The 13,698-nt window shown below is 33.8% G+C and overlaps 1 protein-coding gene across 1 annotated transcript in view; it reads left to right on the forward strand.

Moving 5' to 3' along the window:
- FUT9 (fucosyltransferase 9) overlaps positions 1 to 13,698 on the forward strand; it is a 203,641-nt gene that overhangs the window by 92,301 nt on the left and 97,642 nt on the right. The window contains exon 2 of the mRNA XM_066254336.1: positions 9,856 to 9,944. The gene's annotated coding sequence lies outside the window, so the exon portion shown is untranslated. The remainder of the gene's footprint in view (positions 1 to 9,855; positions 9,945 to 13,698) is intronic.

A 13,698-nucleotide genomic window follows, 5' to 3' on the forward strand; every position in this document is an offset into this window, starting at 1 on the left:
TGGTTACCTTTTATTTAGCCTTATAGGTTATCAGCCTTAAATTTATAACTTATAATCACATATAACTCACTGCATTTGAAATCGAGGACCATTAAATCTTAAACTATAGATGTGGTTGGGTTTGATACTAAATCAAATAGCACATAAAAAATTGTATGTGTATTATCTCAGTACACCAAATTTGAAGGGAAAATGTCTTCATATTATACCAGGGAGAATAGTTTAAGTTTATATTTCTCCCACACATCCACCTACACTAGAATGTGGGACACGCTACCGAAGCCAATAAAAATTACATACAGGATGGAGCAAAAGTAGGTTTAGAGCTGTTCATATGGAAAAGAATACAAGAAATAATAATACAAAAATAAACTGAGTTTTACATACTTCCAACTGTAAGCCTACTTTTGCCCCTTCCTTATTGCGATAGAAAAGCACTTTGAGAACTGACAAAAGGCTAGAGTGACTAGAACAAAAAGAAAAGGCTAAGAGAGTAGCAGGCAGGATCTAGCTTCCCTCTTGCTCCCCAAAGGCCCTGGGCTTTTGGAGACGATCAGCCAGGAAGAGACATATAGGCTGCCGGCTTTCATCCCTGCAACAGTAGCTGGAGTAGTAAACAAAGAATGACCTAAAAAAAACACTTGAACAGGGGGGGGTTAAGGGAAGAGCCCAGTGATCATTTTGGAAGTATTATCATGCATATTATAATAAATAACAGCATTATTTAAGAGGATTTTATATTCAGTTAGAAACTATATATATCTTTTTAGATACTTCCCTTCTTCCTCTCTACCCTCAATTTCCATCTCCCATGTGAACAGAATTCTGCTGCCTTCCTGTTATTCCAGAACTCATCACCACAGAATCTCACCATTATTAATTACCCCATCTTTACCCTCCTTACCCAAATCCAGATTAAACCGTTGAGGGATGTGTAAATGTGGTAGGCTGCTGTAACAAATTACCACAAACCAAGTGGCTTAAAACAACAGAAATTTATTCTAAAAAATTCTGGAGATTAGAGTTTTTCCATAGGATAATTCGGGCTTCTGGTGGTCGCCCACAATCCTCAACGTTTGTTGATCTGTGCCAGCAGAACTCCAAGCTCTGTCTCCGGCTTCACATGCCCCTCCTCCTGTGTGTCTCTGTCTCCAAATTTTTCTCTCGTTACGAAAACACCAGTCATTGGGTTCAGTACCCATCCTAATCCAGCTTGACCTCATCTTAACTTCATTAGGTCTCAAAGACTTTATATCCAAATAAGGTCCCATTCACAGATACTGGGGGGTAAAACTTCAACAAATTATTTGGGGACACAGCAAATCCACCACAGTGAGAGGAAGGAGGGTGCCTGACTTCAACTAGGTGTTTAGAAAGATTATCAGATCTATCTGATTAAGTCAATTTGTATAAAAATTAGAATACTTCTAGGGTTCATTTGAATTTTTAACAGTCTCGTAACACAAATGTATCAATCCCCAAAGAATGGTTAGGATCAGAGCATTTCTGGTCCCTGCTTTCTGTCCAGAGCTCCCAGCTTCTCCCTCTCTGCAACCAAGGCTGAGGGTCCCTGTCCCTCCCCACTCACCCAAGTGGACCAGCTGCAAAATGAAGAAAACTTAAGTTGTTTATCTTAATTATCTTTTCTTTAGTAGTGTTTTCACTGTTACATTAAATATTTAGATATTTTCTTTATATAAAATTATATGAATAATAGCCTTATATTTTATTTTAATTTACCATGTTAACATGGATTTAGATCTGCGTGTTTCCTATACATGGTCCATATATGAAGGACATATGTGAAAAATCTGAGGGACATTCGTGCAAAATTTTATCAACAGAAAATCACACAAGTGTACATGGTTTTATAGACATGGATTTCTTTTCTTTCAAAATACTTGCTATGTGTGAATGAGAAGAAAGAATAGGACACATTTAAGGAATCTGTGTAGAGTTTGAATCAAGTTATCTGAGTTCTTCTGTGCTTGCTTAATAGAGTCAATATCTAGTCATTATCATGGAGCACTCACCTCTAATTAGTGTAAAGACAGAAGAATGTGCTGCTACCTTTATTTAGGCCACTGAAATCTTGAAATTCAAATTTTAAAATGATTCAAAAGGAGATGAATGCATTTTAAACAAAATAGTTCTCCTTGTATGCAATGAATTAGAGTCCAGCTTTGTTATAAAATCACCTTATAATTTGAATGATATATGTATGTTACTTTTTGGAATAACTTGGTTTATTCATAAATTACATGCTATCAATACACAGCTCAAACTATTGTACTTAATGTAGCAATTTCAGCTAAAAATGGATTAGTTTATTTTCTTTCCCAGAATATCATTTATTTGAAGTTGAGACTTTTTAAGTCTTTCATCAGTTTAAGTGCAACTTTAGAAAACAGGAAATACATTATTTTAGCCCTGGTCATTTGGCTCAGTGGTAGAGTGTCACCCAGTGTGTGGATGTCCTGGGTTTGATTCCAGTCAGAGCACACAGGAGAAGTGACCGTCTGCTGTCCCACCCGTCCCCCTCTCCCTTCTCTCTCTTCCTCTCTCTTCTTCTCTCACAGCCATGGCTCAGGTGCTGAGGATGGCTATGTAGAGCCTCTGCCTCAAATTCTAAAAATAGTTCAGTTGTAAGCATGGCCCCAGATGGGCAGAGCATCGACCCGAGGGTTGCCTGGTGGATCCTGGTTAGGGTACATGCAGGAGTTCGTCTCTCAATCTTTCCTCCTCTCACATGGAAAAGACGTAAAAAAAAAAAAAAATACAAGATTCTAGATTAAGTTTTCATGGTCTAAAAATCTATTTACATGTTTGATTAACATTTATTCTTTATTGATTATAAAAATAAACATTTGCTAAATTTTATTATTTTGATTATTGATTTCTCAAAAGACTTTGGTCTGAATTACAAAATGATAGCTTAGCCCCAGCCAGAAGGCTAGGTTGATTGTTGATTAGAGCTTCATCTGTAAGCACAACAGATTTGATCCCAGATCAAGGCACATAGAGAAACAGATTGATGTATCTGTCTGTCTGTCTCTCTCTTCCTTCCTCCCTTTTTTTTAAACCTCTAGGTTTTTTTTTCATTTATTTATTTATTCATTCAATTTTAAAGAAAGGAGAGAGAGAGAGACTGAGAGAGAGAGAGAGAGAGAGAAAGGAGGAGCAGGAAGCATCAATTCCCATATGTGCCTTGACCGGGCAAGCCCAGGATTTCAAACTGGCAACCTCAGCATTCTACAGGTCAGGCCTAAGATAAAGTAAATTAAAAAAAAAAAATTGTAAACCAAAGTTATAGCTTAAACTTTATAATTAAAATCTATAGCAAAACATTTTTTAATAATTTATACTCAACAATGGTTTTTATAGTCATTTAAGTAATCATATGAGTTTTTATTGTCAGCTTTACTCAGCTATTTTGAACATTCTGGTACCTACCTAGTTGTTATATTTTATAGCATTGTCCCCAAACAACTGCAACAAATTCCACAAGGAGAAGAGGGTTACTATATATGGAAATTCTGGACCCTATCTCACACATATTTATCAGCACCACTTGGAAATATGGTTCATGGGTTTGTTTATAAAAAAAAGTGTCCAATTTCTTGATATTATTGTCATAGTCAAAAAAAGAAAAGAAATACTGTCACCAACCATCTGTTTTTTGGCCTGTTTTCCACCTTTGGTCTCAGTGGTCAGGGATCTCAATGCGAAGTAGGATGACTGATGATGGATATGAGTATCATACAGTCTTTATCTTGACTTTATTTTTTATCTCCCATTTTAGATCTTTGATCCAAGGAGGGTTTAAACAAGTAGGATCAGAAATCAAAACATCATCTGAACAAGCAAGAAAGACACTTTAAGAAAGCCGCTGGACCTCAGCCCAGTGCTCATCCTGTCCATCGAAGCCCCTGGGCTACTGACTGGCCTGTTGCTCATAAGTCAGGGCTTACTGTTCATTGAATTAACTACACCAACACTTCCTCAAAACTAGAGAAATGAGGGATGGAGTGCTTACACTTCATTGATTCAATATAAAGGTAGAAAAAAATCAAATAATTTTAAACCCACATTTCAGTGAAATTAAAAAAAAAAGAGAGAGAGATTCATATAGTCTAAGCCAGAAAGTAGCAAACTATAGTCTGTGAGCTAAATCTGACCCTCTAGATTTTGTAAATAAGTGTTTACCGGAACACAGTCATAGCATTTATTTAGGTCTGCTTTTACACACAATAGCAGAAGAGTCGTGACAGAAATATAATAGACGATTTCCTATAGAACCTCCTTGACTTAACTTCATGGCCAATAATGCTTAAAATGTGTACCATCTGGCTCTTTAGTGCACAGTTTACTAATCCCATTTCTAAACCAAAACAATCGTGATGTATTTTCTCTGGCTTCTGAAGGGAAAATACTCATAAATGGAATTCCATCAAAGATTTCCCATAGAAATAGAAAATTCAAGTAAACCAATTACTAGTTAAGAGATTGAATCAGTAATCTAAAATTATCCCACTGAAGAAAAGCCCAGAACCAGATGGCTTCACTGCTGAATTTTACTAAACATTTCAAGAAGGATTAAAGCCACTTATTCTCAAACTCTTCCAAAAAACAAACAAACAAAAAAAAAACTCAGAGAAGGAAAAACTCCTAAACTCATTTTATGAGGCCACCATTATCTGATACCAAAACCAGAAAAGGATACTACTGGAAAAGAAATTTTTCTAACAGTCCAATATAACCTTAAACATGTGAAAATAACTGCTTTAATCCCAATAACCAAAAGAGTGCCTATCATAGTAGGGAGTCAATAAGTAAATAAATCTTTAAAAATGTATGTACATTGTACATTTTATTTATAATGTATCTCTGTTTTAGAATAAATTTCTTTTCCCCAAATCCCTGAGTAAAGTGATACTCTAAAAAGAATGTACAATAAGTTTTTCAGTATTGTGTCAAGCCCCAGGTGGGAGAAGCTTAATAATTTTCCCTGAAGGGTTCTGAAGATTTTAAAAGAATAAATAAAAAAAAGTCCCTCCCTCAAAAAGTATGTGTTGTGACCTGGCCAGATAGCTTAGTTGGTTAGAGCACCATCTCAAAACACAGAGGTTGATGATTCAATCCCTGGTCAGGGAACATACAGGAATAGATGTTCCTGTCTCTCTCCTGCTCTCTCTCTTTTTCTTTCTAAATCAACAAAAGAAACATTTAAAAAAATTTAGTATGTGTGCTGAAGAGTATTTCTATGGATAAAATATATGTATAACTATAGGCAAATCAATTTCAAGCATCTTCTATTCTAAAAATAATGTGTATACCAAGCATAAGTCTATTTAAATTCCTCAATATATTGACATTTGTTAATGTTCTTAAATGCTAACAATCCTGTCTCCTATTGCAGCTCAGCAAGTAGTAGAGTAGAGTCTGCATCAGTCAGGAAGAGTTCACTGCTTCAGCCCCAACACTGTTCTCTGAGTTCACAATGGTCTGTCATACACTTGTGAGGAATCAAGGTTAGTTAGGACACACCATCCAAATCAGTTGCAGAAGAGGGAGTTAAGAAGAAAGCCCAATCTAGCTGATGAAAATAACCAAGGAGCCTTAGAAAAATGCACAAATCACAAGCTTCTCCCATATCCGCTTTTGTCTTAGCTTCTGCAGAGATGTGGACCAAGGAAGACGGCCATCAAACCATCTAAACTAGAAAATGCTCATGAAACATTCATTATTTCTATTCCTCTTCCCTTTCTTTGTGTTTTTAGTTTCAAGATTCTTATTCCCATTTTTACCTAATATAGAGAACAAATCTACATTTTGTACTGTGAGAGAAAAATATTCCTCTTTCATGTACATTATTCAAAAGGAGTTTCTTATGTCTAAATCATCCTATGTTGATCCCATGAAGCAGACTTATGGGACCAAGAATGAAGCTCTGAAATCAGTCTCTCTGGGTTCCACCTTAGCTGCACCATTTACAAGCTGGGTGACCTAGAACAAATCGTTTAAGCTGTGAGTGCTTCATACTCTTCCTCTCTAAAATAATATCTTATAGGCTTGTTAACAGAATTGAATGAAAACATGTATGTGAAATTCTTAAAATTGTGGCTGGTATATAGTGAGCACTCTGTATTATTATCAGTGTTAATGATCCGGCTTTCTCATGAGCGAAGAGCCCTCCCATGACCGGCCCCTCTTTCCTCTGCTGCTTCCTGCCCAGGCTGAGTCACACTGAGCATCTCTCTGCTCCACTAAAGCCAGCTTAGCTTTTACTCCCAAACTATTTTATTTCTGTCCTCCTTTATCATTGCTCACACCGCACTGCCTAGCTTAATTCAACATTCTCTTTACACAATCTATGTATTTTCTATTAAGTGTCAGCTACGTAAAATTGAACACTGCTATGTCTGTTGCCCTTGACCAGAAATTTTGTACCAGTTTCTTTATTTCTCTTTCTTCTCTTTTTCCTTTGGACTATGAACTTTTCAAGGGCAGGAGAATGTTTTGGTCACCTCTTTAGCCATACAACCTAGCAGCTGTTATGTAGAACACATTTAGGGAAATGTATGTTGAATTAGAGAAGGCTTAAGGGTCCACTTTAGTAATTCTGAAGTCATAAAATTCTGGTTAAAGTACAGCCACAGGAGTTGGTTCAGTGACCTCTTCTGGCAGCAAATCTCCTTTATTGCTGTAAACTGCACAGAGTAATTGTTTTCATTTGTTCAAAATTCAATGTCCTCTAATCACATCTGGTGAACTGAATTAAGGAACTTATTTTTATTAATGGGATTCAACTTTTAATATATCTGAAATATTTCTTACAACATTATTCAGACTCTTATAAAGTTTTCTTCTTGGTAAATAAATCTCCATCTTTCTATTTCCCTATTCTTTTATTTATAAATAACATTTAGTGTTTTGTAATCAATTACACTATATTTAATCAATTGGTTCAACAATAATTAAAACCAATTACAAAATATAAATGTGTTTTCACAGTTTTCCTCTTCGTTGAATTTTACCCAAATCAACTGAAGTATTTTATATTAACAACTTTGTAATTTATATTTTTCAAATGGATTTTTTTTGCTAAAGAAAAATATATAGTATTCCACATGATGTCTCAAAAATGCTTTCATTTGTGAAATGAATAGATATAAATTTTATACTTTATTGAAATATATAAGAAATCCAAACATTTCTGGCCATTCTCATTGCCCCAAATTAACACCCATCATCATCTCCCAACTCAACTGTTGCAATAGTTTTTGGACTGGCTACCACTTCCAGGCTTCCTTCTCTAATAACCACAAACATTTGAAGTGATCCTTTAAAATTTTAATCAATTACCCTGAGATATTAATCAGCAAAACCTTGAGAATTCCCTCAACTTAATTAGGAATATCTGAAGTTCCTCCCACCAGACATTTGACCTCAAGAAGCTGAGAGGAGAAAACCAGAGCTGTAGAAGCCACGTTCCTCTGCCAATGTGGTCTTCTTTCTCTCCACACCTGTTATATCTCCGAAGAGTACACAATGAAGGCTCCCTTCTTCTTGCCCTCTTCATGATTTGAAACTTTTTTATATGAAAACTTAGTCATTTGTGCTCTCTGAATAACATTAAGCTGAAAAGTAAAATCAGTTACTGAATCATCTTAGTGTTTTATGCTTACATTACTAAGCCTTGGGATCTTGGCCAAACATTCAAATTATAGACTAATCCACCAAGTCTAGACTTTATATGTGAGAGAGGACTAAAGATGTTTAGAAATCTTTATTTCTCATGACTCACTGACTTGAAACTATCTATCAAATGAGTGACAGAAACAGAGAGGCTTGGATGGTCTCTGCCACATGTCAGGCAGGTGCCTTGACTGCTCTAGAAAGGGACAATATATAGGAAGTCAGAAGAGAAAAGTGTATTATCATCATTTAGGCAGAGTTAGATACAAATGCACTGAATGAAATGAAACAATTTTTTCCTACCTATAATACAAAAAGCAAGAGAGAGATAATCATAGTCAGATAAAGCTTTATTAAAAAGTAATAGCAGTGCCTGACCTGTGATGGTGCAGTGGATAAAGCATTGACCTGAAACACTGAGGTCAGTGGTTTGAAACCTTGGGTTTGCCTGGTCAAGGCACATATGGGAATTGATGCTTCCTGCTTCTTCCTCCCTCTTTTTCTCTCTTTCCTCTCTAAAATGAATAAATTAAGTCTTTAAAAAAGGTAATAGCAATATAAGAATAACTCCATAACTTAAGTGTTATTTATTCTGCGTGCAGAGCCATTAAATCATAGCCATGATTTAGAAAATCCACAAACATGTGTGCATGCGTACACACACACACACACACAAATCTGAGTTGCCAAATAGATAACAGGACTCAGGCCACTTGCTGGCCCTAATTATTTGCTCTCATTCTAGATAGAACCGTAAATGCTTGATTTTCTGACTTGCCAGCAAAAAAACCCCAGAACATTTTGAAAGCATTAAATCAAATGTTGTATTTTAAAAACAGAGCAAGAATGGCATTTGATGCTGAAGCAGAGTATTATTGTTAAAAAATTAACAGATGCTCAAATATAATAGTCTCTACCTAGTTGAGATGGATGTGCATGTCCCTTTGCTATTTTTAGTAATATTAAATATTTTAATCTTTCCATCAAGGTATACAACCAATACATTATATATGTTAATGTGCAAAAATTGTGTTTGTAGTTTTGCTCATTTAAGAATTTCAAGCACAAGATATGTACTGTTTTAACAGAGATACTTTACCATATAAAACACTAATTTTTTTAAATTGGTAGCTCAAATAGTATTAAAAGTAAATATTTAGGCAAGATTACATAATAAAAACAGTGCCTAAAAGGTTATGCTGCAAATGAAGATTTTTCTGAGTAGACACTTGAAGTTAAAGCTGAATTGATTTTACCTCCCTAGTGATAATTCTAGATCAGAAACCTATAAAATGGGGATAATAAAACACACCTTTCAGTACTGCTAGCTGTGATGATTAAATGACAATTAGACACATCAAAAAAACATTCAACAGTTAATAAAAAATATGGACATGTTTTTCACCTGTTATACTTACCTTTGAGAAAAGATTAGGTAGGATTTGTTTTAAAAGACAAGACAGAATTGCCTCACCTATCCTCTATGTTTTGATTATCTTTAAGTGTGTTTAAATACAGTATGTAAGGTAAAATAAGAAAAATACTACTAAATTAGGGGAAAAATTAAATTATCTTCTTCTAAAACCCCCACCTTTGAATACCATTATTAGGTAACCAAATAGCATTAGGATGGAATATACAAATTTGGCTAGGGGAGGAGCACAACTATTTCCTACCATAGCAACTGACATACATTAACATGAAAATTAAAGATGTTTAAACAATTATCTAATTATTTGCTCTTTACTTTGTTAAACATTCAAATACTTATAAAAATCCAGATGATTCATAAATTCTTTGTTTTATATTTTATTTTTGTGAGTTTTTTTTGTATTATGAATTTAATTTATTCTGTAAGTAGAAAACATAAAAAAGAGAAACCATGTAATATATTTAGTTAACATGATTTATTATACTGATTTCCTTAGAGTTTCAATTACATAATTCAAACTCATAAATAATATTTATTGAGTCAATATCATTTTCTTAAAAATTAAAAGAAATTATAAATTAATATAAATAAAGGACACAATAAACATACAGGAAGATCTATGGTTGTAAAATGAGTAATTTCTTTTAGCTTTCTTTGGTTAATTAGTTACTTGTATAGTACACCCAACACATTTAACTAATGTAATTTTTTCTCTTTCCCAACAGGTTAAGAATGTACTAATTCAAGAATTTTATAATACAGTGGAATAGCTTAACAACTGTCTATGTGCTTCCCATGATATGTTCTCTGTATTGTAAGTATATATATTTACATTCTCAAGCTAGCTTGATTATGAGAGAAATATCAATATATTCAGTTAGAACTTATATATAACTTAGATTGTTTCATAAAAATATAAGCTATAACTTACCTAAACTGTAGAATAGTTTTAGAAAGTTATTTAAAGAAATGATCTGCAAATTTAGGTTAAACATTGTATCAAAGTTAAAGTTTAATGTAATTGTTTATTGTGGTAGAATAATATATTCATTATGTTATATTTTTAATAAGTATTATGCTCAGTATCCTTAAGATTTTTATATTATTTAGTTTTTTAGAAATTGCAAACTATATATATTGGACATACAGATTTTTATGCTAAAGTATTAAAATTTATTGAAATCTCTTAAACTATAATGTTTACTATTTCAAGGTCAAGATACTTTTTCTTATATTATCTTTTTGAAAAATTGTTTAGTTCTGGCAAGATAATATCTATAACACTAAATCATTCATATATATATGAATGTGTATGTATATGTATATATATGTATACACATACACAATTTATTTTACAAACTAAATAAAAAGAACAAATGTTCTTCGTTCAGTAATAAAAACTTCTATTAATTTCACATTGCTTAAAAGTAAGTAGATAAATGAAAGGCTGGAATACTATGCTTTGTTTTTGAGTTAAGCAGTACCAAGCACTAAGAACTAACTCATAGCAATGGGAAGGAAAGGAGACAGCTCAATCTCTTTCTCTTCAAAGTGAACCAGGACTGGAGCCCTTATTAGTCAGGGTTGTTCCCAAAATTTAGGACACATTTAGGGCATCAGAAGTTGCTATTCTTGAACAACACTTGATTCTACCAGACATACAATGCCCATTTTAAGCATTACTCTCCATTTTCTTAGCCCTTTTCTTGCTGGAAACCCTGCCTGAGGATAAATATATATATATTTATATATATATATATATATATATAAATATATATATATATATATATATATATATATATATATATATATATATATCACAAGAGACCTGAAATTTAGTGAGCCTTGGTCCTTCTTCACAAAGGAAGAGAATGAAGTATGCCTATTTATGCTGTGGGAGTTGGAGTCCTGGTGGATAGATAGGTCATTAGCATGCCATTTTAGAACACTGAATGAATGCTGACTGAAATACATAAATGAATAAATTGTTAATAACGGAAGTTACAAATAAGCAAAATGAAGTAACTAAAATTAACCTGATAGTGCTATTTTAGAGATGAAGACATCAATATGAAGTCATTTTTATTTTAGTATACATGCAGATAGATACAAAATAAAGATAGGTATGTGTGCATAGATGGGTATATAGGCATAATATATAGTAGCTTTACCTCCTGAAAGGTCCTAGAAGTAGTATTCCCACTGTAGCAATGAATACAACTTATTCTCAGATTTATTTTCTAACTATTTTCTAATAAAAAAAGAATCAGGGCCCTCAGGAAGAATGGCTGATTCTAGATCTAGGGTCAGAAAAATACAAGATGAGCCTAAAGCATCTTGCAGTGCCAGAAAATGAAATAGTGACAAAAATAAATTATTGGGGCATGTCAAAAGGACACAGGAGCCAACCAGAAAGAATTCCACATGACCAAAGCTAAAATGCTTTAAGCAACAAAATACTAATCTTATTATATTACAACCTAATAAATAAAATAAATGTCAATGAAAGTAAATGATTGAATAGATAAATGACAGACAAGAGAAAATTTTCCTTCCAGAAAAATTCTAAGTAATGTATGTAAACACAACTTACTCACTTCCCAGGGCGTGAATCTTAAACTCTGTCTGACCTCTGGAGTATGGGCTGGTCTTTGTGACTCAGCAAGCATAGAAATAAGAAGCGCTACCTTCAACAAAATAAGTCATGTTGACCCCAGGTACCCTGGTATGATGTGAGGACACCTCACTTGTGTGATATTCTCCCCCAAAACTCAGATCTTTAATATTGAGGAAAACATAAAATCTTTTAATACATATTATGACATTTCAAACTTACACTGAGCCGGTCATGTAGGAAATTCACATACCAGTCTTTATTTATAAAAAAGGGGGAAAAAAATCTCTTAAGTGGCAAGGAAGCAGGAAGCTTGTAAAGGTTAAGCACCTATAAAAAACACACCTGACTTCCCTTAATCCCTTGACTTTTGTGCCACATCATGAAGTCCACATTATATGGAAATATTCTTACTTCGTAGAATATGTTCTTGTTTTTCTTAACTTCCACAGGTGTGCAAGCTCTTTCCCCTTAATTTAAATAAAATTGTAGCGAGTTGCATATCATTGTTTAAAAACTATTATTCACATTTAAAGCCAAAATTTTCTGTTTTCTGAAATGTCTTAAATATTAATTTTGTTGAACTTAAAAATCTAATCAAGGCTACTAGATTAGAAATCACTGTTGCTAATCAATTATGACATTTGAGACACAGATATGTTTTCACTCTAAGGAAACCTACTGTATAAGAACTCCCCCACAAAATCACAAAATATATCAACTGAGAAATGATTTTTTTAAATTATAGAAGGACTATTTGTCTCACAAAAGTATTTATCATATCTTTTCTCAACAATCTTTCCTGGTGCCATTTCATTAGATTTATATATTGGTATTTCAAAAGAAATAGATTTTTTTTACAAAGTAGAGCATACCTACGCTTAAACATTGTGACTTTTTTTCCTTCAGTACTTGCATTACTACCCTTATCTGCTGCAATTTCTCTAAATTAGAGTGATCTCATAATCTAGAGATACTTTCAGTATGGACAAAATTCATAGAATATTCTCACTTATCATTAAATCAAACCTCTTTATTGCTTTCCAATCACAATGTCAACTGGTAGGGGAACTTATTAGGTATTTGAAAATACTTTAATAGGCTATTTGAAAACCTTCTTATATGAGAAGGTGATAAAAAAATAAAGACACACCAATAGAAAAACAAGTTGTATACCTTCAAATAATAGTATAGGAGGGGACAATTGCAAGATCAGTCTGGTCAGTTCCATGTTTAAATACTATTTTATATCTGTCGTAATGAATAAAGATGCATTGATAAGAAGACCCCCAAATCTACCTGTCTGCTATATTGGAATGTTTAGAGTTTTCACTATTTTCTTGTTTCTAATAAAAACCCTTTCTACCATAATTAAAACCTAGTTTGTTTTTGGTTTTTGTTGTTTATTTATCATAAGTTTATTTAGAAGAGTTCCTTTTTATAAGATGTGTCTCTTTTTTATTTTATCTATTTATTTACTTATTTTGTATTTTTCTGAAGTGAGAAACAGGGAGACAGAGAGACAGATTCCCACATACACCCGACTGGGATCCACCCGGCATGCCTACGAGGGGGTGATGCTCTGCCCATCTGGACCATTGCTCTGTTGCAACTGGAGCCATTCTAGAGCCTGAGACTAAGGCCACAGAGCCATCCTCAGTGCCTAGGCAAACTTTGCTCCAATGGAGCCTTGGCCTGCAGGAGGGGAAGAGAGAGACAGAGAAGAAGGAGAGGGGGGAAGGGTGGAGAAGCAGATGGTTGCTTCTCCATTGTGCTCTGGCCAGGAATAGAACCCAGGACTTTCACACATCAGGCCGACACTCTACTGCGGAGTCAACTGGCCAGGGCAAGATGTATCTCTTTTTTTATTAAACTTTAGTACATGATAGGTACTAGAAATACTTACAGTATTGAATTTCTAAATAAAATAACATTGTGCACATTTTCAGTTAAG

Source organism: Saccopteryx bilineata, chromosome 1, assembly GCF_036850765.1.
Source record: "Saccopteryx bilineata isolate mSacBil1 chromosome 1, mSacBil1_pri_phased_curated, whole genome shotgun sequence".
NCBI lineage: Eukaryota > Metazoa > Chordata > Mammalia > Chiroptera > Emballonuridae > Saccopteryx > Saccopteryx bilineata.